Below are 24289 nucleotides of genomic sequence, written 5' to 3'. Positions count from 1 at the left end.
CTGTGGGTAGCATGGGGGGGTGCCTGGCCATGGCAGGGGTCAGGGAGGAGATGTCGGCCTAGGAAGAGTCATGAAAGATTTCAAGTCTTGAGGTGACTTAAAATTTAAGCTTGCATAGAGGCAAATGTTTTCATCACAGAGCTTTATTTTTCCTTGGAATATTCTTTTTTTGCATCATCTAAGATGTTGTTAAATAAAGGACAGAAGGAGAGTGCTCCTGGGGACGGGGTAGGGGACCTCACTAACGTCATGATATTGATACCATTTCCTCAAGGCTCACGACTGCCAGGATTTTATGTAACGCGGTTCACACGCAGCATCTCATTTACTCCTCATAACACATCTTTGAGCACGTTTCATGATTATCACCATTTTATATTTAAGAAAACCAACATTTTAAGGAGGTGAACTCATTTGTCCAAAGTCACACAACTGGTGATGTGACCAGCATTTTAATTGTGACCAGGAGATTCTGAAAACCCACACTGCTGCCTTGTCTTTGATTAAGTCTTTAAGATGCCAGAACTTTCCAGGACTCACCAGATGCCCAGATGGCCCACCCCAGAGACGTTCTGTTTGGAAACACTCAGATGATTAGCTGACTTCTTGCGTCTGTGCAGCGAACGCTTGGGGGACGCCACGCAGGAAAGGGCCCTGGGGTTCCACCGATGGCCCCGCCGGTCACAGACGCGGACAGGCCTGAAGGGAGCCATCACCTGGAGGTGGCTGGGTCTCGCCTTGGTCGTGAGCTCCATGGCTTCTGCTGGCGATGCCCTCGCACCCTCATCCTGCCTGACTTGTGTCATCCTCGTGGCCCAGGAGCAACCCGCTCAAAGGGAACCCAGGCACCGCCTCCAGACGCACTGGGTCAGCTGTGTGACCTCCAGGGATTAACTGGTGTCATGGAACTCACCTGCTTTTGTCACCTGCACTTCCCAGAGAGTGGAAGTAAAATATTCCTGGGAGAGGTGGCACGTAGAGTAGATGTAAGGCGTGTGGGTCAGTAGCACACGCTGACAGAGGAGACATCCCCCGTCACTGAAGGGCATATTTAAACATTTCACATGTTACGATGCCAGAGCTCTCAAGGAGACACCAGGCACCCGGGTGGCATCCCCAGTGCTCATGCTTCTCGAGAACAGAAGCCATTTATCCTACATTGTGTTACATTCATACATATTAGAGACCCTTGATAGCTGTTCCTAAAAATGCTAACACATATGTGTGTGTGTGTATAGATACAAATATAAATCTGTGTCTTATCCATACTAGCGCTAAAACCAAAAGCGTTTATTGTATATTATTGGATACATCGCTCTCACACATGGAATTCACATGTGAAATACCTAATATGTAGAATTCAGATTCCACCTGCAGTTTCATCAGCCCCTCATCCCCGCCAGTCAGTGACTTGAGGAGTAGCGTCACTACGGTTTTATGGTTTTGTTGATGGAGATGTGGAGTCAGATCCTTGGGTGAATCGAGAGAGATCCAGGGCTCCCGCCTCGGCGTCGGGCCACTCCCGCGGGTCCCGGACACCGCAGGCCGTGTGCACGGGGACACCAACGCACCTCGACACGTTATTTATGCCTCCCTCTCCCACCACTTACTGGTTGCTGTGCCACAAAACCTGCGTGTCAGCGAAGGCTCAGAACCGGATCTCACGTGCGCACAGGGAACAACCCTCATTTGTTCATTGGGAAACCAGGTGGGTGATGGACCGACCACGGGCCCCGGGGGCAAAGCCCGGTGAGAGCCGGGTCGGGTGAGTGGGGTGGGAGGCTGGACCAGGAGACGTCTCGCACCTTCCCACCTCGGCAGTTGTGGCAGCACCTAATTTTCCTGCCTTTTGTTCTAGAGGGCAGATTCCAGGGACAGCATCGGCACCAAATGTTACTGAAGGGAAATGGAAGGGAAATCGTACCAGCTGCCCTTTCTGTGTCAGTGAGATGGAATTCGGGGGCCTCCCCTGCACGCCCCTGGGTCTCAGGAGCAGACGGTGATAACAACCTGCTGGGATTCCATCCACTGTGGAGGCGTCACCATTAAGTCCCAGGAATGTGCTCTCCCTCTCCTTCTCTCTCCACGGCTGGCCTTTGTTTTCTGAAACGAGCGGGATCCTGGGTGGGCAAGGGACCTCGCTGGGGGATCTCTTAGCAGTCCCTCCCTCAAAGCCCTGGGATACTTTCCAGCTTATCCGTGGTGCCCAGCACTGAAAGCGCACGCAAAAGAAAGCTTTTAGATCGAAGTTGAAAGAGAATACCAGCAAGGGCATTTGGGAGCAATGAAATATGGCCCTCGACAGATGAGACGGGCAACACTCTGTCCTAGCCGTAGATTTCACGAGCAAATTTCAGGGTCGCACAGGGCCATTAAAAGCAAAACAAAACCCATAATTGCCCTTAATCTCCATTCATTCTGCATGTGCAAATCTTGTTCAAAGGGCGGTTTCGAGGGGGGAAGATCAAGAGGAGAATAGCAGGGATCTCTGGCCAGAGCCAGATTGTATCTTCCTGCTCTGAAGACGCGTGAAGAATAGAGTCAGAAGCTGAGGTGTGCGCTCTCCCCGGTGGCCGACTTCTTCCCATGGTGTGGGCCGCCCCGTCTGTGTCCACAGCCCCCTTCTGTGGAGGTGAAATATCTCTGCTGGGTTTTTGGCTCCAACGCAGAGCAAGATGAACGTGCCTACATGTGTGCTTTCACTTAACTTTCCATAAAAAACAACCAGCTCTGCTTAAATTACAGTGAAATTACTTGTGAGCCTAAGGGGTTACAGGTTCGGAGCGGAGGCTGGGGGTGGGAAGAGAATGGCCCATCTAACGCGCTGTAGACCCAGGAAAAGCATTCTTCTAGTAATTTATGGTTCTCCTCCGCAGTTCCTCTAAGAATAAAGATCCTTACCAGTTCTCAGTGGCCTGACTCATGGTAACATTGTTTTTAAAATGTGAGACAGCTGTATGCAGGGCTGTGGATTGTTAATGAAAGAAATGTATTATTTTCTAGGTAATAAAAAGTAACAGCACGTGACCCCAGTCTACGCAGACGAGAATGGGACGTAGTTACGCTGTGATAGACCCAGGTTTCATGATCCCAGTTGAGAATATTTTGGATAATGTGCGACAGTTGGGCTCTTCTTTACTATAACGTGTGCCTTGCACAGGGTCTGATATATTATAATTTGCACTGGTACCACCTTAGGCAAACATTTTGCAATAGACTGACTGACCGTAATCCATCCAAGTCTTATTTCTCTCCGTAGATTAGATTGAGATTATTGGGTTGATCGGGGGGACAAGACACTCCAGAAATTCTCCTCTGCCTCCCTCTCTTGCCTGTCATCTGCCTCTCCTGTCCTACATTTTTTCCCAAGTGAAACTCACTTATTCTCACGATATTTCTTTGAACCAGAGCCTCACTTTTAGACTGTAAAACTCTCTCGATTGTCTTTGACCGTTACAGCCAGATTCCCTTTCTCTCAGTAGGTTTAAAGCAATTTTTCCCCCATTTTTCTAAAAACCAGATTGGACCTTAATGCTTGGTCTCAAAGTAAGGGAGACTTTGAATGAATGGTATTTCCATGAGTCTTTTTCTCCTTGGAATCAGAAGTCATGGACGAAGAGGAGGAATGCTTTTCTCCAACCATTTCTGGTCTGATTGGTGTTGGCGGGAAAACAGTTTTCTGATCATTTGGTTTAGGACCAGTTAGCCTGGACCCAGTTCCATGGGTTCCCGTGTTTGGTTTGAAGCCTTTGTTGGCATTCTTCTCTTTGATGGGCGAGTGCCAGGCGACAACTCCACTTCTGAGTTCTCCACCAACCTGCGGCCCTGAAGTCTCTGCCTCTCGTCCGTCTGTAACGGATAGGCCAGTGAGGGACTCTCACTTCTGTACTTTATGTCACTTTGATCAGTTAAACTTTAAAGGGTGATTTCTTCAAAAGATGTTGAAAGCTGCTTTAAGGTGAGTGACCTCATAGCAAATACTAAGCTACTACTCCTCATCAAATTTCCTCTTCAGGGAGCATCTGTGACTCTTCCAAACTTTCCTTTATTCACATTGTCACACTGAACCAGGAGATCACCCATGAGAAAAACAGAGCCCATCACGATGACTGTCTCCTTGGTAAAGTCAGAAGTTATGCCCAGGTTATTGCTCTCTGAGAAAGTATAATTCTTCGTGTGACAGACTGTGACTTAAACCATAACATTGGTTTTTTATGAACTCAGGGCAGAGAAGAAATGGAAACGTCTTGAAACCCCATGGAGAGTAGCTTGCTTCCATAGGTTTCTTAGCTGCGGAATGACCTAGCTGTTTTCTTGGTTGGTTTCTGCAAAATAATGGGAATATTTGCAAAATATGCTGTGATGAGAAACAAAAGCTTGGCTTTGTTACAGAGGATTAATTTAAAGAAATATGAGTTTAGGTAGAGCTAATGTAAGGTAAAATAACAAGAAAACGCAGGCAAATATTTATCTGATCTCTCTCTGGGAAAAGACTTTCTAAAGTAATAAGCAATGGGAGGAATCACAAAGGGTAAATTTGCTTGCATAAACCTTTAAAAACCTTTATATACCTTTATGCGTTGAAGCTCCATTGATACATTTTTTAAAAAAAGTATCTGCAATAAATCTCATGTTGAAGGGTTACTCTTCTTGATATATAGAGAACTCATGCAAATCGGTAACTGAAACCTACAGTCAATAAGACTATGTAAATAAGAAAAGAGGAAATTAAAATGTCTAATAAACAATAATATTCAACCATGTTAGTGACCAAAACAGAGCAAAAATTTTCCATCTAAGCTGGTATCAAAGAATGAAAAGAAACACCGATCACTGGTAAATAGGCCTTTGTATGTATCACTGGTACAGCTATAAACTGATAGGGTCTTTTTGAAAAAGTTAGCACTGTGCAACAGGAACTTTCTAAACAGTTTTATTTCATTGTGGTGTTTTTGTGTTTGCAGAAAATTAGAAAAAATCAAGTAAATTATTATGGGTCTTAGGATATGTAGTGGTACAGTCATTAGGTAATAGTCATGGACAAGTTTAAAATTAAAGGAGGATGCTCATGCTGATTGTAAGAAAGAAGAACACAAAATGATACATTCAGTAGGACCAAATTGCAAAATTCTGTCCATGTTAAAAAATTACATAAAGGTACACCAAAATATGGGGGGGGGGGTTCTGGATCTTATTTTGTGTACTTTTTGGTATTTCCACTCTTGTAAAGTATTTAAAGTACTATCTCTAGTAGCCAGTCAGAGATCGCAACTATAGTGCAGAACTTTATAGCTGAGTTTCAGTTGTCCCATTTTCACCACAGACATTATTAGTGTGCACGTGTGTGTATAAAATTACTCTCTATATTATTAGTAGATATCACATATATATGATATAATAGTATATGTATGCTGTAACATGTGAACGTAGTATATTAATGTTACAATATTAATACTTGTTGATTTGCATATTATATTAGTAATTATATATCAGTAGGTTGATATCGCCTGTCATGTGAACAAATGCATCTAGGTATGTATTTTAGTTTGTGTAAAGTAACTGATTTCTGCCTACATCGTGGACTGATTCTGGTTGACCCTGAATCTGAGTTGTCTCCGTGGGTCCCACCTTCTCTCCTAACAGTAACAGGTCACGAACACAGTTTCCTTACACGGGTGTCCAAGCCCAGGGTTTCTGAGACACCTCAGTGTGCCTATATTTTAAGCAGCTTGTGCCAAGCAGATGTCCAGCGCAGGGGGGCCTTTTGGATGGTGCCCTCATCCTACGTGATACGGTACGACTTTTATAAGGTGTTAAGCATTGCTGTGGGAACGGACATTGTCGCCTGTAACTTCAGTGCTCAGATTAGCTAAATACGTTGCCTTTGTTAAAAAAAAAAAAAAAAAAGACTTGAGTTCATCTCCGGGAAAGGACAAACACACGGGAGAATCAAAGGGCTCTTTCAGATTTGTAAACCTAATATCAAAGAATTTAGAAGTCTCACCCAGCCTCACAGGTGTCCTTTGCTTTGATCACTAATTAAAATGTGACTTCTATCCGCAGTGTCACCGTTGGAGGACTTGACAAAACAAGGTGCGTCAGGTACCTGACAATTTCTTATAATGCCCTGAAAGACAGGTGTTCATTCCTGCAGAAGCTTTGAAGCTAAAAATAAAATAAGACAAAATTTAAATTAAAGGATATTCCCGAGCACATAGTAATCATCTTAAGACACACACTTCAGGGTCTCTTTTGCTCCCAGATGATGGTGGAGGTGGTGGGTAGGGGGGTGGCTGGTGGAAACGACAGGCAAACCCTGGCTGGAAAGGAATGCAGAAAATGGGGTAAAGTAAAGCCTTGTAAGTCATTTGAGATCAATTGTCAGAGAATGTGTCTCTACGGTGTCATTATCAGATTAATATTTGAGTTCCAATTTAAGCTGGAATTATTTGGATAACAAAACTCAAAAGGAAAGTTTTTACAAACAATTTTGCCTGGAGCAAGAGAAGCGAGTCAGGGATAGGATTTTTGTGATTTTTCAGCACACCTCCCAAATTCCTGCAAGCTTCGAGAATCACGGACGTCCCTACCTTCACAGCTCTGCTTTGTTTATCTTCAGCCAAGACTGGAAAAAACCCAGATTCCTTCTCATTTCATATGAGTTTCCAGTGGACTCTAAACTTTTGGCAAAATCATCTGCAGAGTATTTCTAATCATTGTGAAAGCACGATTTATCTGCTGGGTCATTCCTAATTGAAGACGAAGAGCTGCCTCCTTGGTGATAAAAGCAAACTTTTAACTGATTGCTTCTTGTTATTTGCACATCAGCATTTCTCGGAGCTGGGGAGCTCTACGTGTGAGCTTGTTAATAAAGTGTCTGATGGCCAGCAAAGTAGAATAATAGGCAGCAATTAGCAAATGAAAACATTCAGCGAATCTCTAGATCCATCCACGTTGCTGCAAATGGCATTATTTCATTCTTTTTTATGGCTGAGTAATGTTCCATTTTGTGTATGTGTGTGTGCGTGTGTGTGTGTGTGTGTGTGTGTGTGTGTGTGTGTGTGTATACACCTCCGGCATCTTCTTTATCCATTCATCTGTCGGTGGACATTTAGGTCGTTTCTTCAATAAAATAAATTTTAAAAAATTCAGTGAAAGACATAGACTAGAAAACTGGAGACAGGGTTAAAAGAAAATTTGGGATGCGTTTATTATGCTTAGTGGCCACGTGGACTCAGTGGGGGGGGCAGGGGCAGGGGCAGGGGCAGGGGCAGCATGTGTTTAGTTAAGAGAGAATTCCCACTGGCTTTGTCTGTGTGGCTCTTCCCGGTGCCCAGAGATGTGGGGAGCCTGTTCCTGGGGGTGCTGGCTGGACAGGAAAGGTGTGTAGTTGCTCATCTAACTCCCAGTGTGCAGGCGTTCAGGGTTTTTTCCTAATATCCTTTTCTCTGGGAAATACTGAGTGCAGGGGAGCAAGGAACCTATGGCTGACTTCTTCAGAGAAGCCCAGAACACCTGGGAGAGTTTCAGGTGACAGAGCTCTGACTTACGTGTGGTCCCAGCTCTATTCTTTGCAAGGTACTGTTGACCTTTCTCAATCCAGCCAACCATTCTGGATGTCAGTGTCGTTACGGTGGTGGTGCTGTCCTTGATGTTATTGATGGAGTGCTTTCTATGCGTCTGGCGCTATACTGTGAATTTCTACCTCACTTTGGTCTCCCAGCAATCCTTTGAAATAGGTGTTTTATGTTTACTTATTATTAAGAAGATTTAGCCTCAGCCTTTGAATAAGTCACAGAACTAGGGAGCAGCCAGTACAAGGTCCCATTTCTGTCTCCAGCCTGGTTTATGGGAGGGCACACAACTCAGCAAGTACATGTGCGTTGCTCTTTTGATATTTTTAAGGGATATGAGCTGCTTGACGCATGGTAAGCCTTCAATACTATTTTTGTGTGTGTGAATACATGAAGTTTCAGGAATTTCTACCATACTTTTGAGGCAAGGTTCATAGACCCGTCCTGGCCATCCTGTGGTGGGCAGGATGTTCTCTAGAATTGACTGTGAAACTCTCTGTCCCTCTGACATCGAGGCCCATGGAGAGGAAGTTGAGGGGGGAGGGGGTAGACATTCACTTTCTTTCTTCAGCTTATTTTGACATTTTATTTGAAATACTGAGTTGACTTCACTAAGCAGATACACGTGGGCTGGTATCCTGAGATGCGAAAGACGATGTTACCATTGAGGACGGGCCGTTGGTCATACTGCCAGGAAGCCAATGTTCAGGTCCACTTTTGCTCACCCCTAACCCTGCTCACTTTTGCTCACCCCTAACCCTGCTGTCGTTCCAACGTGACCATCGAAGCTGTACAGCGTGGGGTTCAGGGATGTCCAGGAAGGCAGTGCTGTAAAAGCAGTGGGGAGAGAATCTCTGGTAAAACGTGGGAGCTGATTCCGCCGATGGGTCCAACTTAAGAAAACTTCAATCCAAGGTTGTTGGCTTAGGATTCCGGCAGCAGAGCCACGTCTGCAGAGTTTAGGATTGTGAAGTCTTGATGAAGCACTGTGAGTTATGGAGATGGACCTCACAGGACTGGATCTTCTTATCCAATTCATCTGTCCAATTCCATGTTTCCAATCCAACAGGAAGGAACCTGTTCCTTCCCCTGTGCACAGCTGCAGGACCCGACGAGTCCGCGGTCAGTGTGATTTGTCGTGCCCCAGTGTCTTCTCTTTTCATCTCTTCTTTTCCTTTTCTCTGCTTTCTTGCTTTGTTCTTGCAGAAAAGGCAGCTCAGCCCGATGGGAACTTCCACCCGGCAGATTCCGTGTCTCTGCCGCCATGCCCCTCAGACCTGAGGTCCCTCGTAGCAGGATGTATCGCTGTTCCCACAGACGCCAGGAAGTCAGGATTTGTTTGGCTGGAGAGGTGGCAGTGACAGCACATAATGAATTTTAAAATGTTTGAATGACTCTCCCTTCAGCTTGGTAAGCTCCAGGCAGGGATGTAGTTCAAGCACGTGGAAGGGTTTTACATCATTGCTGCCAGAGCTGTCATTGGTTATAGGGAGAGGAATATGCAGATTCTTAGCTGTGTCACCGTTGTCTCCAGGTGTTGTGACATTTCTACCTGTGCGCAGAAACTGTTGGCTTACTTGTCTTCCTTGTAGATGGGCCACATGTATACTTAACAAGTTAAAAGCTGGTGGAGTTTCTATCTAGGCAAAGTATGAGCATTTATCCAAGGTGAACTCAGGTTGCCATTAATTTGCTGATTTACCAGGTGATTAAATGCAAAAAGAAAAAAAAAAAGGATAGAAACAATTGCAAACAGCTTGGGAAAATGTCCTCTATACTTTCCAGAATATCTTGATTTTTATTACCTTTAACATCTGTACATTTTAATATAGATCATCTGCTATAACAAACAGTTTAGATTAAGTACATTTTTAAAAAACTCTCACTCGTAAGTACTGACTAAGTAAATTGTCCTCATTGTGGTAACAGTGAGAAAGCAACCTGGTTATCATCAAGTTGTCAGCATTTCATTCGTTTAAAAACACAAATATCTGGGGGAAGCTTCCCCTCTTCACTCCTCCCCACTCACCCAGCCTCAGTCCTGATTGGTGTGTTTTCACTCCAGAGAAAGAAATCTAAGACATGATGCCTGCTTTCAGATTTTGAAAGATAGTACTCTACATAGATTATTTTTTCACCTTTCTATCCATATGTCTTTGCTTTCATGGTTTCTACTAGTTCGAATGCCTCTGGATTGATGATCAGAGCAAGATCCTCAAATCCATTTCATTTTAGGGATAAAAATATACAACGATGCACTTATTTTTTGGAGCCTTCCCAAATTCAAATTAGATTTTTTTTAAAGTTTGGATTTACTTTAAGAAAAGAAGAAACCCTTCAATTGTGATCATCGAAAATATACCAAACCCACACCGATGGCTGATCGAACTTTTCGTGTCACAACTGACTTGTTTTCGGTAGGTGGTCTTAAAGAAAAAAGGAAAGTAGGGCTACCGTGTGTTTGCTCTTTGAGGAATCATTTTATATCGTGGGCATTTTGTTTAAAAACACAAGAAGTTTTTAAAGGACAATACATAGCTCCAGGAACTTGATTGTCTCCATGTCATGTTATAAATTAGAAATATATGCCCCGGTTACTCATTCATTTATTCAATAAATATTTTTGAAATACTATGTGTTGGAGACACATAGTCTGGGAAATGCTGACATGACAGGACACGGTCTCCACTCAGGGTTAGAAGGAAGCTGAGCTCTGGTGGTCAACCAGTCTCTACCTACTGGGCCAGGCTGGACTCTGCTCCAGAGTTCTCAGAGCAGAGGAGTCGTCACTGAACCCACCTCCAGGGCTGCTGGGCACCGGGCAGAGCAAGGACGTGGCCCACAGGGTCGGTTGCAGGGAGCCCTGCCTTGTCCGGGGCTCAGAGGAGAGCTCATCAGAGAAGAATTGTTCGGGCTGATTTCGGAAGTGAGAGTCACAGTCGGAGGGGAGAGCTTGTGCAAGGCGGTGAGGGGTTGTGAACCCAGGAAACACGAGAAGCCTGGTCTGCCCGGCCAAGTGAAGGGATGGAGAGCTGGGGGACCCTGGGGCCAGTGGAGAGCACCACCCCCCGGAACCCCCTGCAGCCTGAAGGCTCCCCAGGGCACCTGGTCTGCAAAGCAGCCTCACCATCAGCTGCCCCGGCGAGCACCTCCGGGGCAGACACACCCTCAGACCCAAAGGGAAGGCTCGGTACGTCTCCCTCCAAACCCGTGGCTGCCGGGGACTTGGTGTCAGACCTCAGTGCCTTTACGTTAGCTCTGCACCCAAGTTCCCAAGGCACATCCGTGCTCAGCCGACACCAGCCTCCAGCTTCTGACTCAGGGTCCCGGGGTTTTCAGACTTTCTAGGGTGGTCTACATTTCAGTCATATTCTGTCCCCTTTGGTTCCTTCAGCAGACCAGGCGTCTTAAGATGGCTTAGGCTTTCATCGTCAGGGCTGGAAGGAGTCCAGGAAAGATGAACATCTCCTTTCAGGAGGTAGAAAAATGATAAGCCAAAGTGGACATCGGTGTGTAAGAGGGAGCTTGTGAAAAAGATTAAAACGCGACTCAGAGGGGTAGGGTCGTTTTGGAAAGGTTTTGCATAGTTGAGCAATAGGGCCCATAGCAGAGCTGAGCTTAGTAGCTATTTGTATTGGGCCAGTTGTTTGAAATGAAGGTTTGGGTTTATGTACAGAGAAGATAGCAATTTGGGGAAGAATTAGTGTGACAAGATTTTTCAGATGAAAACAGCACACCCAGATCTCAGCATCATCTGCACATATCATCTTGATTTACTGTCCTCCCATCCAAAAAGACAAAAAAAAAAAGCACATTCTCCGGCTCTTTGGGATAACATGCCAGGTATAATTAATATGTCTTTCTCGGGCTTCCCTGGTGGCGCAGTGGTTGAGAGTCTCCGCCTGCCGATGCAGGGGACACGGGTTCGTGCCCCGGTCCGGGAGGATCCCACATGCCGCGGAGCGACTGGGCCCGTGAGCCGTGGCCGCTGAGCCTGCGCGTCCGGAGCCTGTGCTCCGCAACAGGAGAGGCCACAGCAGTGAGAGGCCCGCGTACCGCAAAAAAAAAAAAAAAAAAAGAAAAAAAAAAGAAAATGTCTGTTGGATTTCCTGTGTGGCGGCACCTCATAACAGTTTAGAAGAATGTTTCCTTCCACACTTGCGTATCATCAGCCATTGGATCCAGGGCTCTTGCACGTCATCAGCCTTTGGTCCATGGGCTTGTTTTCTCAGTTTTAGTAACACTGTTTGAAGCCTTGCTAAGCATATTTGGGATGAAATAGTCCACAGGCGTCTCTCTTGATTTTTCGAATCCACACACACTAGTGAGATTTGCAATGTTTAAATGCTTACGACACGTAATGCTCTGTTCCCCCAAACTGGAACACACTGGAGTAGACAGATGCTCACATTCTTATTTATTTACTTACTTGTTTATTATTGAGTATAGCTGATTTACATTACCGTGTTAGTTTTAGGTATACAGCACAGTGATTCAGTTATGAATATATATGAATGAGTTATGAATATGTATATTCTTTTTCAGATTCTTTTCCCTTATAGGTCATTACAGAATGTCGAGTATAGTCCCTCACATTCTCTTTTAAACTTCGCGTTTTCATGGAAATTGTCCTTGATGCAAACCAAAGTATCCTTCCTGCCTCAGCTGGGATTTGGCAAGTGCGTTTATTCGGTTTACCTTCGCTTTGTACAGGCTGGTTAGAAGTCACTGATTCGCTGGGCTACAACACAGTGTGGTTATACCACAAATGGGAAAAGATGTGATGACAAACCACTCAATGGGACGAAGGTACAGTTTACCTGGACACGTGTAACAAGTCACCTGGAGGCAAATGGAAGGAGGGCGCTCTTAGGATCAGACCCACTTGACTCCAGATCCTGACTGTGCTGTTTACGGTCACTGAACTGTCTGAGTCTCAGTTATTTAGCTATAAAATGGGTATCATACCTGCTCTAACGGTTGTGAGGATTAGCGATAATACACATAAATGACTTACCTGATTCCTGTCTGTTTAGCACGAAGCAGTTAATAAACGGTGGCTATTGTTATACTTAATAATAATAATAATAGACGTCATGCATACCCACGTATTTTCATCAACAGAGCTGTCCCCTTCAGAGAGTGGATTCCTATGAGCGTGGTAGCAAAGTATTGCCCTGAAGCGCAGACTGGACTTCAAATTAAACGATCATTGGAGTTGGAGAGCTACTGAAATGGAACGATTTTGCTACAGCAAAATCTGGGACCAGTAGATGAAGCTTGCAGGAGGATGTGCTTGAGCTGGACTCATAGATGGGTTTTCCAGTGAGCAGATGCATTGTGGGAGGAGTGGGGCTGTGCCCCTGGCCTGGATGTGTCCAAGCAGAGGCTAATGGCCACTGGTCAGTGCTGATGCCAAGGAGATTTCCCCCCGGGGGGGAATGTGGATGGAGACTCTTCACATGGCTTTTCTGACTCTACGATTCCAGGATTCTGTGGCAGGATCCATGGGTGGTGGTTTGGCATGGAAGGGCAGGAAGAACTTTGAAACCAGTGTCAGGAAAAATTTCTCAAGAGAACATGTTTTCTCTTCCCAAACACCCAGTTGTGGTGAATATGGAAGAGGGAAAATAGTAGCTGAGGCTCATTTATTTTGCAGTTTAGACTCACATTCTGTAGAGTTGATAAGGTTCAGGAAGGTTGTCATATCTGACCTTTCCCCCCAATTACAGAATTTGCTAACACCATTGTGAAAGGGGGTCACAGAGGCTGTTTGATCCCTTCCAGGGCCAGGAAGCTTACTTCTCACTTAGCAAGGCTGGCCACGATGTTGATGGGCAGTTCTAACTTTCTGAAGCTTCTTCAACATATATGGGTGAAAATACATGAACGTCCCTATTTCTGAGGGATAAATCAGGTTTCTGGGCCAAAGGTCCATCCTGAGACGTTGGCACACTCACCAAGTTAATGGCCTCTTGGGAGACAGTGGCTGGTGTTCCCTAGGGGCACACAACAATGGGCCATGTCACAGGATGGGATGAGAGGCTCTTTGTGTAACTGGAACTTCCCCTGTTACCACACCCTTTTCATGACCTTCACGTGGCCTCACTGCACTGTTAACTCCTTTCGTGTTTTGGTAGAACAGAGTTTGTGTAAAGTCATGCCACACAAGAACTACATCTTCTGCGTGAAGAATTGTAAACATAATTGGGTTAGATGTAATCCTCTTAGTTTCGAATCCATCGCACTGTTTATTATGGATTCTCATTCCTGCCTCCTAGCCCAGGGATTACCAGATTACAACCTGTGGACCAAATCTAGGCAGTGGCCTCTTTTTGCAAACATTTTTTTTGGGGGGAACAGAGCCACACCCATATTTTTACATGTCTATGGCTGCTTCTGCCCTACCATGGCAGAGTTGATTAGTCAGGACAGAGACTGTGTGACCCCCAAAGGCTAAAATATTTACTCTGTGGTCTCTTATAGAACAAGTTTGCTAGCCACTGATCCAGCTTATTAGTTCTTTTCCCCAAAATTGTGTGTTATTTGAAAGTTAGATGAACACTTCTAGCCTTCTGATTATGTTGTTTATAAAAATATTAGGTGTAACAGGGCCAAGTGATATCCAACATAAGATTTATTAATCAAAGCACTGTAGATGCAACCATCACTGTACTTGGGTTGTGGCGAGAACTGCTGATGCTCACTATTATTCATGTTTTCCATGCTTTCCTTGACTTCTTCTATCTACTGCTGGACCTCGTTTCCCAACCTCCTTTGCAGATAGGTGTGGCCCTGAGACTGTAGAATGAGAGTGGCAGTGATGGGAGCCACTTCCAGGCATGATGCTCAAAAGCCTCTCCTGCTCAATCCTTTCTAGTTCTCCTTATCTCTGGAGACCCAGGGGAGGCACAGCTACAAGAGGGAGAGAGGTTTGAGCCAGGATTGCTGGCATCCCTCAGAGTCCCTCTACTGATCCACACTGGACTGTCATATATAGGAGAAATAAACCTGTGTTATAGCCAGCCGTTGCAAATCAAGGGTTGTTTGTTATGGCACATGGGCTACCCTGAGTAGGACCATAATCAGTCCCGTTCTTATCCCTCTTGTATACAAAGATATCGTATGAAACTTGTCAGATGTCTTTTTCAAACTTAGATAAATATGTTCATAATATTCCTTTAATCTTAGGTGAACATTCATAAAAGTAAATATCATTTTATAATTTTATAAGTTTTTATTATTTCATTATAAATTATTCAATTTATTTAAACTAAAAAAAAAAACAGTTCACCCATTTGTCCCATCATGAAATACCCACCAGTTAATACCATTTATAATAACTTTTCCTGGGTCGGCTATTATATGCTCCCAGTAAACGCTGGTTTTTCTAGGTTTCCACCAATTATTTGTCAAGTCATTCATTCCTTAGTTTTTTCAATGATCAAGAGGATTGATGACATACTTATCATTCCCGTCTTTGCTTTGGATATCTGTGTTTTCTGAAACCTTTCTGGTGTCTATTTGTGTTTCTCAGCTGCCTCATTTCAACCGTAGCCCTTGAATCTTTAGGGAAATGGCTGTCCAAGTCTGGAGAGTTGACTAGACCTAAGTGGCCTCTTACTAGTTCCTCACACGTTCCTTAACCTTTCTCTCTCTTCTAATGGTTTTAAATGCAGCAGACCTAGCTTCACCCCGTGGACACCAGCAAGTTCATGCAACCCGACACACCTTCATCTCGGGTGTCCCTGTGTTTCTGTTCAGGACCTTGGTAGGGAGAAATGGAAACCTCTCTGTTTCCCTCTTGTTCCTTTCTCCCCTCTAGCTTTCAGTATTGTTTTTCATTATATGAAATTCCAAAGTTTTGACTAGTGAGTGAATAAATAAATATGTATCTTTTCCTCAATGATTTGTACCATTTTTATTCCTCCAGGAAGTTACAAAGGATAAAAACAACCTCAATAAACATGTATAAAATGGCTTTGAGAGGATTTCTCAAAAGTTGTTGAAAGCTTCCCTAGAGTTGGGTTTGCTAAGCAACAGGGTGTGAATTCAAATGTAGGCAGGGGGGCTTCCCCGGTGGAGCAGTGGTTGAGAATCTGCCAGCCAATGCAGGGGACACGGGTTCGAGCCCTGGTCTGGGAGGATCCCACATGCTGCGGAGCAACTAGGCCCGTGAGCCACAACTACTGAGCCTGCGCGTCTGGAGCCTGTGCTCCGCAACAAGAGAGGCCACGATAGTGAGAGGCCCGCGCACTGCGATGAAGAGTGGCCCCCGCTCGCCGCAACTAGAGAAAGCCCTCGCACAGAAACGAAGACCCAACACAGCCAAAAATAATTAATTAATTAATTAAAAATGAATACCTGCTTATAAAAAAAAATAATAAATATATTTTAAAAGATGTAGGCAGGAACAACACTTCCCTGATTTTTAAAAAATGCTTTGAGATGTTATCCGATACTCACCAGCACTTCAGAAAACTGTCACCGAGGAAGCCTGCTTCGATGCAGTGGCTTCAGCCCTCTCTGTGCTTGCTGGACCATCTGGTTGGATGTGACCGTGAGGAGCCTCCTGTGTACCCGGTACTCTGTTTGGAGGAAGACCCTGCAATGTCTTCTGTTTGCCACTGGCACGTAAGTTAGAGCCGATGAGATGCCAGCTTTGATCTTCAAAAGGGTGGAGCTTATGGGAGAGATCAACTTACCTTGAGTTCACGTGTTTCACGAGGTGGCACCAGCAGGGAGTGGGGTGACACAGCTCAGTTCTAGGTCACCTCACTTCTGAAGATACGTGCCCCGAGTACCTGTGACGAGGTGGGGACTTGAGTGACCCTGAACCTTCTAGAGAGGCAGCCCGTGTTGGGCAAGAAACACGGGACCCAGGATCCCCGCGGGGCTGAACCTGCTTCCTGTTCCACACGGAGTGCCCAGAATCCCTACTTGCCTTCTGGGGACGTTACAAGGATCAAATGAGATAACAGCTTAGAGATCTTTGAATTTTCAACAAGTGAAGTCACTTCTTTCCTTTAGGGAGGGAATTAAATAAGTTACGTGGCAGGTTTTCATCTTCCTAGAACCATTGGAAATAGAGGCTCGAAGCTCGACCGCCCTCTTCTGTCGTGGAGAATCACACCCTGATTGATCGAGTAGGTAATTGCCGGTCGGCTTGATCATGCCAATCAATCTGGATTCCTCATTAATCAAGCCGTATAATTTGAATTCCCATTAACGTTAGCAGGATCAATTTTATAAGTTTTCCTAACATCTAAACATGTCAGAGTGCTTAGGTGATTGGAAATCACGTCGGCAGGTCATGTTTCCCTTTCCCTCTAGATACTTAAAAGATCATCTTCCATCTGCTGACACATCTGGTCGTCGCTATGAACCTTGAGGGTGCTTTTACCCATCAGGGCAGACAGCTCAGCAGGAAAGAGGTCGTAGGTTCCGTTTTCATACGTGATGGTGATTTTCTCTTCTCCATGAGTGAATTCAGCCACTCCTTCAGCAAATAGGCATGGACCACTATTACGTGCTGTGCGGGGTCCTTTCCCTCCTTTGGCTTAGAGACTAGAGGTAGAGACAGACATTCCTCAAGAAAATACTAGCTGTAAAGGGAAAACATACGGCCCAGGAAATAACCATCAACTGCACTTAAAGAATGAAGTCTTCAATATCAGTATCATTTTCACATGTGAACATCCCCATATTATTATTTTTACATTTATTATTATTCATGAGATGGCTTTGTTTCTATCTTCTCATAGCCCTGAGAGTATTACTGTAAAGAGGGAGATTTTTGTGCTGTTCAGGGAAAGCGACTAATCAGACACCATCGAGCTCATTGTAATGGTTGCTCATCGTTTCTCTTATTAAAAAAAAAAAATCTGCTGTAGCTCGGTGCTATTTTATTTTCGTCTTCTTCAGCCATGGTCGGCTGTGTTGAAACAATGCCAGACTGAACATTGATACCAGGTGCCCGTCCTCATAGAGTCCAATATCACACCTGCAGATAGAGTATAAGATTACATCATGTGTCGTCCTGGGCCCCACAAATGACTCTGTACTTCATCTCAAATAACATCATAATTTACACTTGGAGACCTCAGACTACGTAGCCTTGGCCAAATGAAAGTTTTTGCAGCCAAACGCATCAAACTCAATACATTTTACTGTGCCGATGGGATTGTTTTTTTGAGAAAGTGGAACATAATTCAATCTATCGATGGCATTTCAAATCAAAAGTACCTGTGCCAGAAAGGTAGGCTCATAGACATTTGGCTGTTAATAAAGAAGATGCCACAGAGTTTTGTGCTGGGAACCAGAGAAAAATGAAAGGACCCCAGTGTACTCTGTGGATTCATCAAGAGTTCACAGAGGAGAGGAAGAACAATGGGAGCTATTGTTTCCCCCAAAATGTCTTAGTGATGAAGGTATGAACTTAAAGTTGGAGAAGCACTACAGGCAGAAATGGAAACCCTCCCAATTGAAACATTTTCCCAGCTCCAGCACACAACCTGCAGTGATCTTCGCTGAACCTTTGGAAACGTTGTGTAGCTGTTTCAACACCTACTCACCCCATACATTCTAGTTTTCCCCTTTGCACTCTGGTGCCTGACGGGCTCCTCTTGGAGAGCAGCCATCGTCACCTGCTCACACGTTGATCCGCTGGCTGGAAAGCAGCTGCTCTGCCTTGTTCAGAAAACCATCGCAAATGTTTAGACGAACAGAGGAGGGGAGGAATGTCTTCATTCCCCGTCTTCCCCTAGCGACTTCTTCAAAGGCTTGGGAGAGCTTTCCACCTGGCTATTGGGTTTCTATGACTTTTGGACTCATTCCATGGTTCTGTTATTTTCTGTGGAATTGCCCCAGCATTTTGAATCTTTCAGACAGGATGATTTTATGTTTAAAACTAGTAGCCAGTAATCTTTGGTCTAGGTATGACTGTAGACGTGCCGGAGAGATCATTACCACCCCGCAACCCAAATAACTCCCTCTTAACTCTGCCCTGATTTTCTAGTATTTCCATGATACTTTGGGAACCCTTCCTAGAGTTCTTGGCGTCCTGACGTTTCCTGTGTGTTGGCACGTGTGTCCTAAGGATGCGGGGCATAGGGAGGGAGGGAGGATGTTTTTGGAGTGTCTACAATTTTGTAATGAGGATCCAGGACAACTGAGAGATGGTAGGAGAAGATCTGAAAACAGTTATAAGAGAAGTAAAGAATCACCAGAGAAACTTGCTTTACGTCCTGGCTCTGTGACCACAAGCTACTGGTTTTATCATACGGTGACGTGTAAGTCAGATGGACCTGGAAGTAGAGAGAAGAGGATTTTCCACTTCCAAGTGAGGAATGGGTATTACTTGCTGTACAGACACATCTTCTCCTCTGGTCCTATGGTCAATTTTTATTTGAACAATGATTTTCTGTGACGTGATTTTTATGGACCCTTCACCAAGGACGAATATGTACTAGGCAGCCTCTCTGTGGTAACAAACAGTCCCTAAGCCTCCATGGCCTCCAATAATGTTTATTTCTTCTCAGCATCTCCTGCTGGTGACTACAGTTGGCTGTCGCTGCCGTAGCTCTCCTTGGGGCTGCTTGGCCCTGCGTCGGATGTCTGATTCTTGGTCTTAGGCTGAAGGAACAGTATCCATTGGGACAAGTCATGCTTGGAGAGCAGAAACGTGTGCAAAAGCTGGTGGGAAGCCTGCAGTACTTCTGCACACAGTCACATCTGCTCCCTCGTCATCTGTCCCACAAAGCCACATGGCCAGGCCATACAGTGGCGAGGGGAGGTGTGTTCTGTCTACACGGAGGCAACGCCAGCCATAGAACAGCGGCAGGAAGGCCATCTTCTAGGGAAGGGAGTGAACAGATGGGAACAATAACACAGTCAGCCCAGCATGTCTGTTCTCATGTGGCTTCTTTTGCTCAATTTCATAGAAATCCCAAGTAAACTGAGCTTTAGCGATTCAGAAGCATTGGTGCGTATACAGCCAAACGCTCCCAGAGTTCTTGGCTATCTATCTATAGCTATTCCTAGTCTGCACACGGAGCGCTAATCAGTATTTTCCAGTGTGTCATTTGTCATTCAGATTTTGGTTTTCAACGCTGAGTGGGAGTTCAACTAAGACCTAAGCTGGACTGGAAAAAAAAAAAGTTTTCTCCTATATTTAAGGGTTTTTCTCTTGAGTTTAAATTTTACTTCATTATTAAATATACGATGATAAAATGTTCATATTTTCCTCCAAGTGGACTCACACAAACAGTTAAGGAATTAAATACCAATGTTATTCACAAGTCGTGACGGTAATTTACACGGAGCTGTTACCCCAGTGGCAGGTCTAGGGGTGTTCAGCCGCCCCTGGTAATCAGTACCCTGAGACCCTAAGTGGTTAGGTCATTAACGAGTTCTTGGCACTTTACCTAAAGGCGTCGGGGTGTTAATCCTGGTTCGCTGGTCAGATTCCAACTAGGGTCATGGATTTCTGACTTCTTAAATTACTCCTGTAATTTTGGTCCAGCAGGATGCTCTCTGCACTTTCTGTCCCATGTGGTTTCACTCAGCGACTCACTGGTAGAGATCTGCCATCTTCCTCTGTAACTGAGATGAGAATAATTTAAAAGCACTTCGAAAAACTTCTGAGCTGCAATGGTGCGCTCTGTCTTGAATCCGTCGTGAGTCTAGATGAGGGCTGTCTCCTGACGGAGACCCCTAACAGAACCTCATGCACGTTAAATTCCTTCCTCCCTGTAATTTGCTTGGATGCTTTGTCCTTGGGTGAGCTCACCCCACAGAGGATCCCCAGCCAGAAGGTCCTACCTGGGTCCTCCTCTGAATGAGGGATGGACAAGTTCTCAGGAACCTCCCTGATGTCTTCCCCCCAGGCTGACCGGAGAGATTCCACGCAATCTCTCTTGGAAAGGTTGGAGATTATGTCAAAGCAATTTTGGATGGTCATCAAGAACTATTAATAAACGTTTCTTTCTTAACGTTTAAGGGTGTGTTTTATTATGTATACATTAAAATACATCTCACTAACATAGCCTATTTAGAAAAATGTGTATCCACGTGCACGTATTTTCAACAGAGCAAACTCAAATCCTGTTTTTATTATTAATAAAATATGAAGTGACGTACAAGAATTGAAGCAACTGATAGCCGAATGGATGCTTCATGACGGTGTATGTATTTGACCTCCTAGGAGTCACACTAGTTTCCAATGTTTTCACCAATAAAATCCTCATTAATTAGTTTTTGCCCTATTGATTCCAGGTTAGAACGATTTTTGCCTCCTGAACAGAATGTATTAGGTAATAATTCATTCACTTCCCTATTTTTCTGTTTTTATCGAAGACACGTGTAGCTGATAATCAGTGTTATTATTATTGATCACCTTGAGCTCACTATTGGACCGTGAGCTCCCCATCCCAGGGGCTCTTCTGAACAGGGGGGAAGACGCCTTGCGGATCAGCTTCTCTGGGTGGAGCAGCAGACACGGCCGCTTGACCCCTCTGTGACTGTAGTTTCAGAGCTTTGAGCTGGACACGTGGCCTCCCAGGTAGAAGCTACACTTTCCGTCGCCCTTACATCTCGGTCTGGCCGTGGGCTCTGGACTCCAGCAGACGGAGCCCGAGCAGGAGGGATGTGGGCAGATCCCAAGTCGTGGGAGCGTGGCTTCTCCTCATTTCTTTGCTCTTCCCGGGGTGGGATGCTGGTGGGGAGCCGCCCTCGTGGACCAGGACACACTGAGAATGTACAGGGGGACACGATAGAGACAGTCTGGGTCCCTGGGCTCCTTGTGTAACAACCAGTGAAGAGATGCGGATACAGACGTGAGCGGAGGCAGGAGTGATGACGCTGAGATCCCAGGTCCTCCCTGTGTATTACTGCCAGCCTTGGCGCCGTCGGCCCGGGCTCCCGCCATCCTGCGTGACCCATTCTCTTCTGGGCGTCACTGTCGCTGTCACAGCAGCCCAGCCTGTACCTCACGCATGAGTGGGCTCAGATACTCGTGAGGGTAATCACGAGGCACTTGCAACCCATGTATGCTTCTCCCGAATGATGGAAAGAATAATTTCTACAGTGAATAGTGTACAGCTTCTCCTGCCCTCAGGCATCCACCCCTCTCCCTGGTCCCCCGCAGGCAGAGCTCCAAGCCTGTTTATAGGTTTGTTTATAGAGTCCAACGCATCCCTTCCCGCCCCAAGGAGCACCTCAGGTCACATCGAGGCTGGGGGGACCCAGGGGGGCTTTGAGATTGTCCTCCTGTCGGTGTATGTATTTGACCTCCTAAAGCTGCCCCTGAAGAGTCTATCTGTGCTCTCAATGTCTTCTTTTTCCAGGAGGATGGGCACTTAAGGGGCTGAGCCCCCCACCACCACCGTTAAGGGAAGTGACGCTGTTTTCCCAGGTCCAGAGGACAGAGCCGCACCAGGGCACAGTAATGAGAACAGGGCCATCTCCTCACTGCTCGTGGGTTTAAGTTTTCCCATTTCACAGATGAGTAAATGAGGAACAAGTATGTTTAAACAACTTACCCAAAATCTCATTGCCTTTCAGGTTTCAGCACCAGAATTTGAACCCATGAAGGGTTTCCTGATGCCGACCCAGACTTGCAGCAAACGTGGCTGTCCGAACCTTCTGGGAGCTTGTTAAAATTGAGGTGAGTTCCCGATCCCACGTCGGGGCTATCTTTCCAGTAGTTTTGGGATGAGTCTTAAGGCTTTGACTTTTATTTGTAATCAACTACCCAGGCAATTCCAGTGCACGGCGAATTTGGGAACTACTGTTTGGTGCCACACAGGCCACACTGGTCTCGAAATGTTGACAGTCTTTTCCCCTTTGCCCACTTCCTCTCTCGCCCCCAGACAAATGAATGATTCAGAGTGAGAGCAGTGTGTCTTAAAGTGAAACTCAACACCTGTTGAGGCAATGTTTTGAAGATTAGTTACATGAATGCATTATCCCTTTAGCTATAACCGCCATCCAGTTTGAAGGGTGTTTTCCCATCCACCCGTTACTCCTTACTGAGTGATGCTTTGTGACCCCATCCCCAGATCGCCTGAGCTGTCCATGAGGGAGACCAAATGACCTGCGTGAGACAATTCAAGGGTAACAAAAAATGATAAATTCCAGGTTATAGCAACTGACACTTGGTGGACTTGAACCAGAGGGAAGCGAGTTACAGGAAACGGGAGAAGTAGGGAAGGTTTCCTAATAGAGGTTATGCTTGAATTAAGTCTGGAAGCAGTCAGGTTCGGAAAGGCAGGTGTAGGATGGAAAAATCTATGTAGTGGGAAGAGATGCAAAGGCACTCGCGTCCTAAAGCAACCGAGGGCCATGAAGTAATTGGTACTTATTTCCTGAGTCGCTGAGGATGTAAACTGGAATATCAACAATCTAAAAGTGTGTGTGTGTGTGTGTGTGTGTGTGTGTGTGTGTGTGAGAGAGAGAGAGAGAGAGAGAGAGAGAGAGAGAGAGGCTGGAGCAAGGTGAGGCCAGGGTGGGTGGGGAGCATTGCTGGAGGATGCTGGCTGCGGGGTGGGGGTGGGGGGGTCGGCTGCTGGTACACATATCTGGGGAGGGGGGGGATGGGCAGGTAGCGGGAAGGGCAGGTAGCGGGAAGGTCTCTGCTGGGGCACGGAGGCCACAGACCCAGGAGGGCTGTTCGCAGTGAATCGACGACCTTCCTAAACTCTCCTAAGCTCGGGGGCCTGGGGACACGTCCCTCCCTGCCCCTCGGAGTCAGGCTGCTTTGGGAAGTGAAACATTTATTTTATTCTCCCTTGAAAACAAACTTGACATCATTGATCCGCTGCTAAAAAATGTTTGTGCTGAATTCCTGCTTCTAAGCCAGGGCCTATGACTCAGATGGTGTGCATTTCAAAATTCTCTCAACATAATTTCACATAAAAAAGAAACATCTTACATTGGGCCAACTCTGTTAAAAACCAACTGCCTTGTATCACTAATACATAGCTGGATTGATTCATGGTGTACATCTTCAAAGACCTGGATACTCATCTTTGTTTGCAAATTCTTTATTAACGTGGAGATAAATGTTATCATAAATTGAATTTTCATGCGATGGGCTAAATGTTTGGGTCTTTAGAGTTCATTTCCAGAATGTTCGACGGCACGACTGTAAGGGCTGCGTGGCACTCTCCCAACTGGACACAGTTGGAGATTTTTTTTTGGTCTCCTTTTTCTTTAAGCGAGATGATAAACACTTAATAAGAAGATGGAACTTATGGAAATTAGCCAGAGGAGAATAGCATTCTACCGATGGAATTCCACTTCAGATGCTGGGCTGGAGAGAAATCCTCCTCTCAAGCTCCTTCGCCTTTGGATGATGGCTTTCAAAACTGTGAAAACAGAGAGAGCCAAGTGTGTGGTCTTGGGCAATTTCGTAATAGCCTGTGGAGGAGACAGAGGGGGTGCTTTGCTGGAAAAAATGATTAGCTTTTTCTTTACGATGACAGAAAACAGTTGCAATTCAAAGATGCCAAAGGTTCTGCAGCCCTCCCATCACTGCTCCCAGGTGGTGCTTTCAATAAAGGCCTCGGAAAGTCACGCCCCAGAGATGTCCTCAGGGCAGAGCCATTGTCAAGGGGAGAAACTCGGAGAATTAGTCAGAGCAGGGTTGGAGGAAAAGATGCTGGATTTTCCTTCAGGGCAATCTGCTCCTGAGTTCCTGGAGCCTTCAGGTGCCT

The 24289-nt window shown here is 45.5% G+C and overlaps 1 long non-coding RNA gene across 1 annotated transcript in view; it reads left to right on the top strand.

The window, feature by feature from the left end:
* Nucleotides 1–24289, top strand: part of LOC137210841 (uncharacterized) — a 290832-nt gene that overhangs the window by 237711 nt on the left and 28832 nt on the right. The window contains exon 2 of the long non-coding RNA XR_010936745.1: nucleotides 22137–22239. This is a non-coding gene — a long non-coding RNA (uncharacterized lncRNA). The remainder of the gene's footprint in view (nucleotides 1–22136; nucleotides 22240–24289) is intronic.

This window comes from Pseudorca crassidens, chromosome 18 (assembly GCF_039906515.1).
Source record: "Pseudorca crassidens isolate mPseCra1 chromosome 18, mPseCra1.hap1, whole genome shotgun sequence".
In the NCBI taxonomy this organism is placed as follows: domain Eukaryota; kingdom Metazoa; phylum Chordata; class Mammalia; order Artiodactyla; family Delphinidae; genus Pseudorca; species Pseudorca crassidens.
This window is presented reverse-complemented; position numbering and strand designations above follow the sequence as displayed.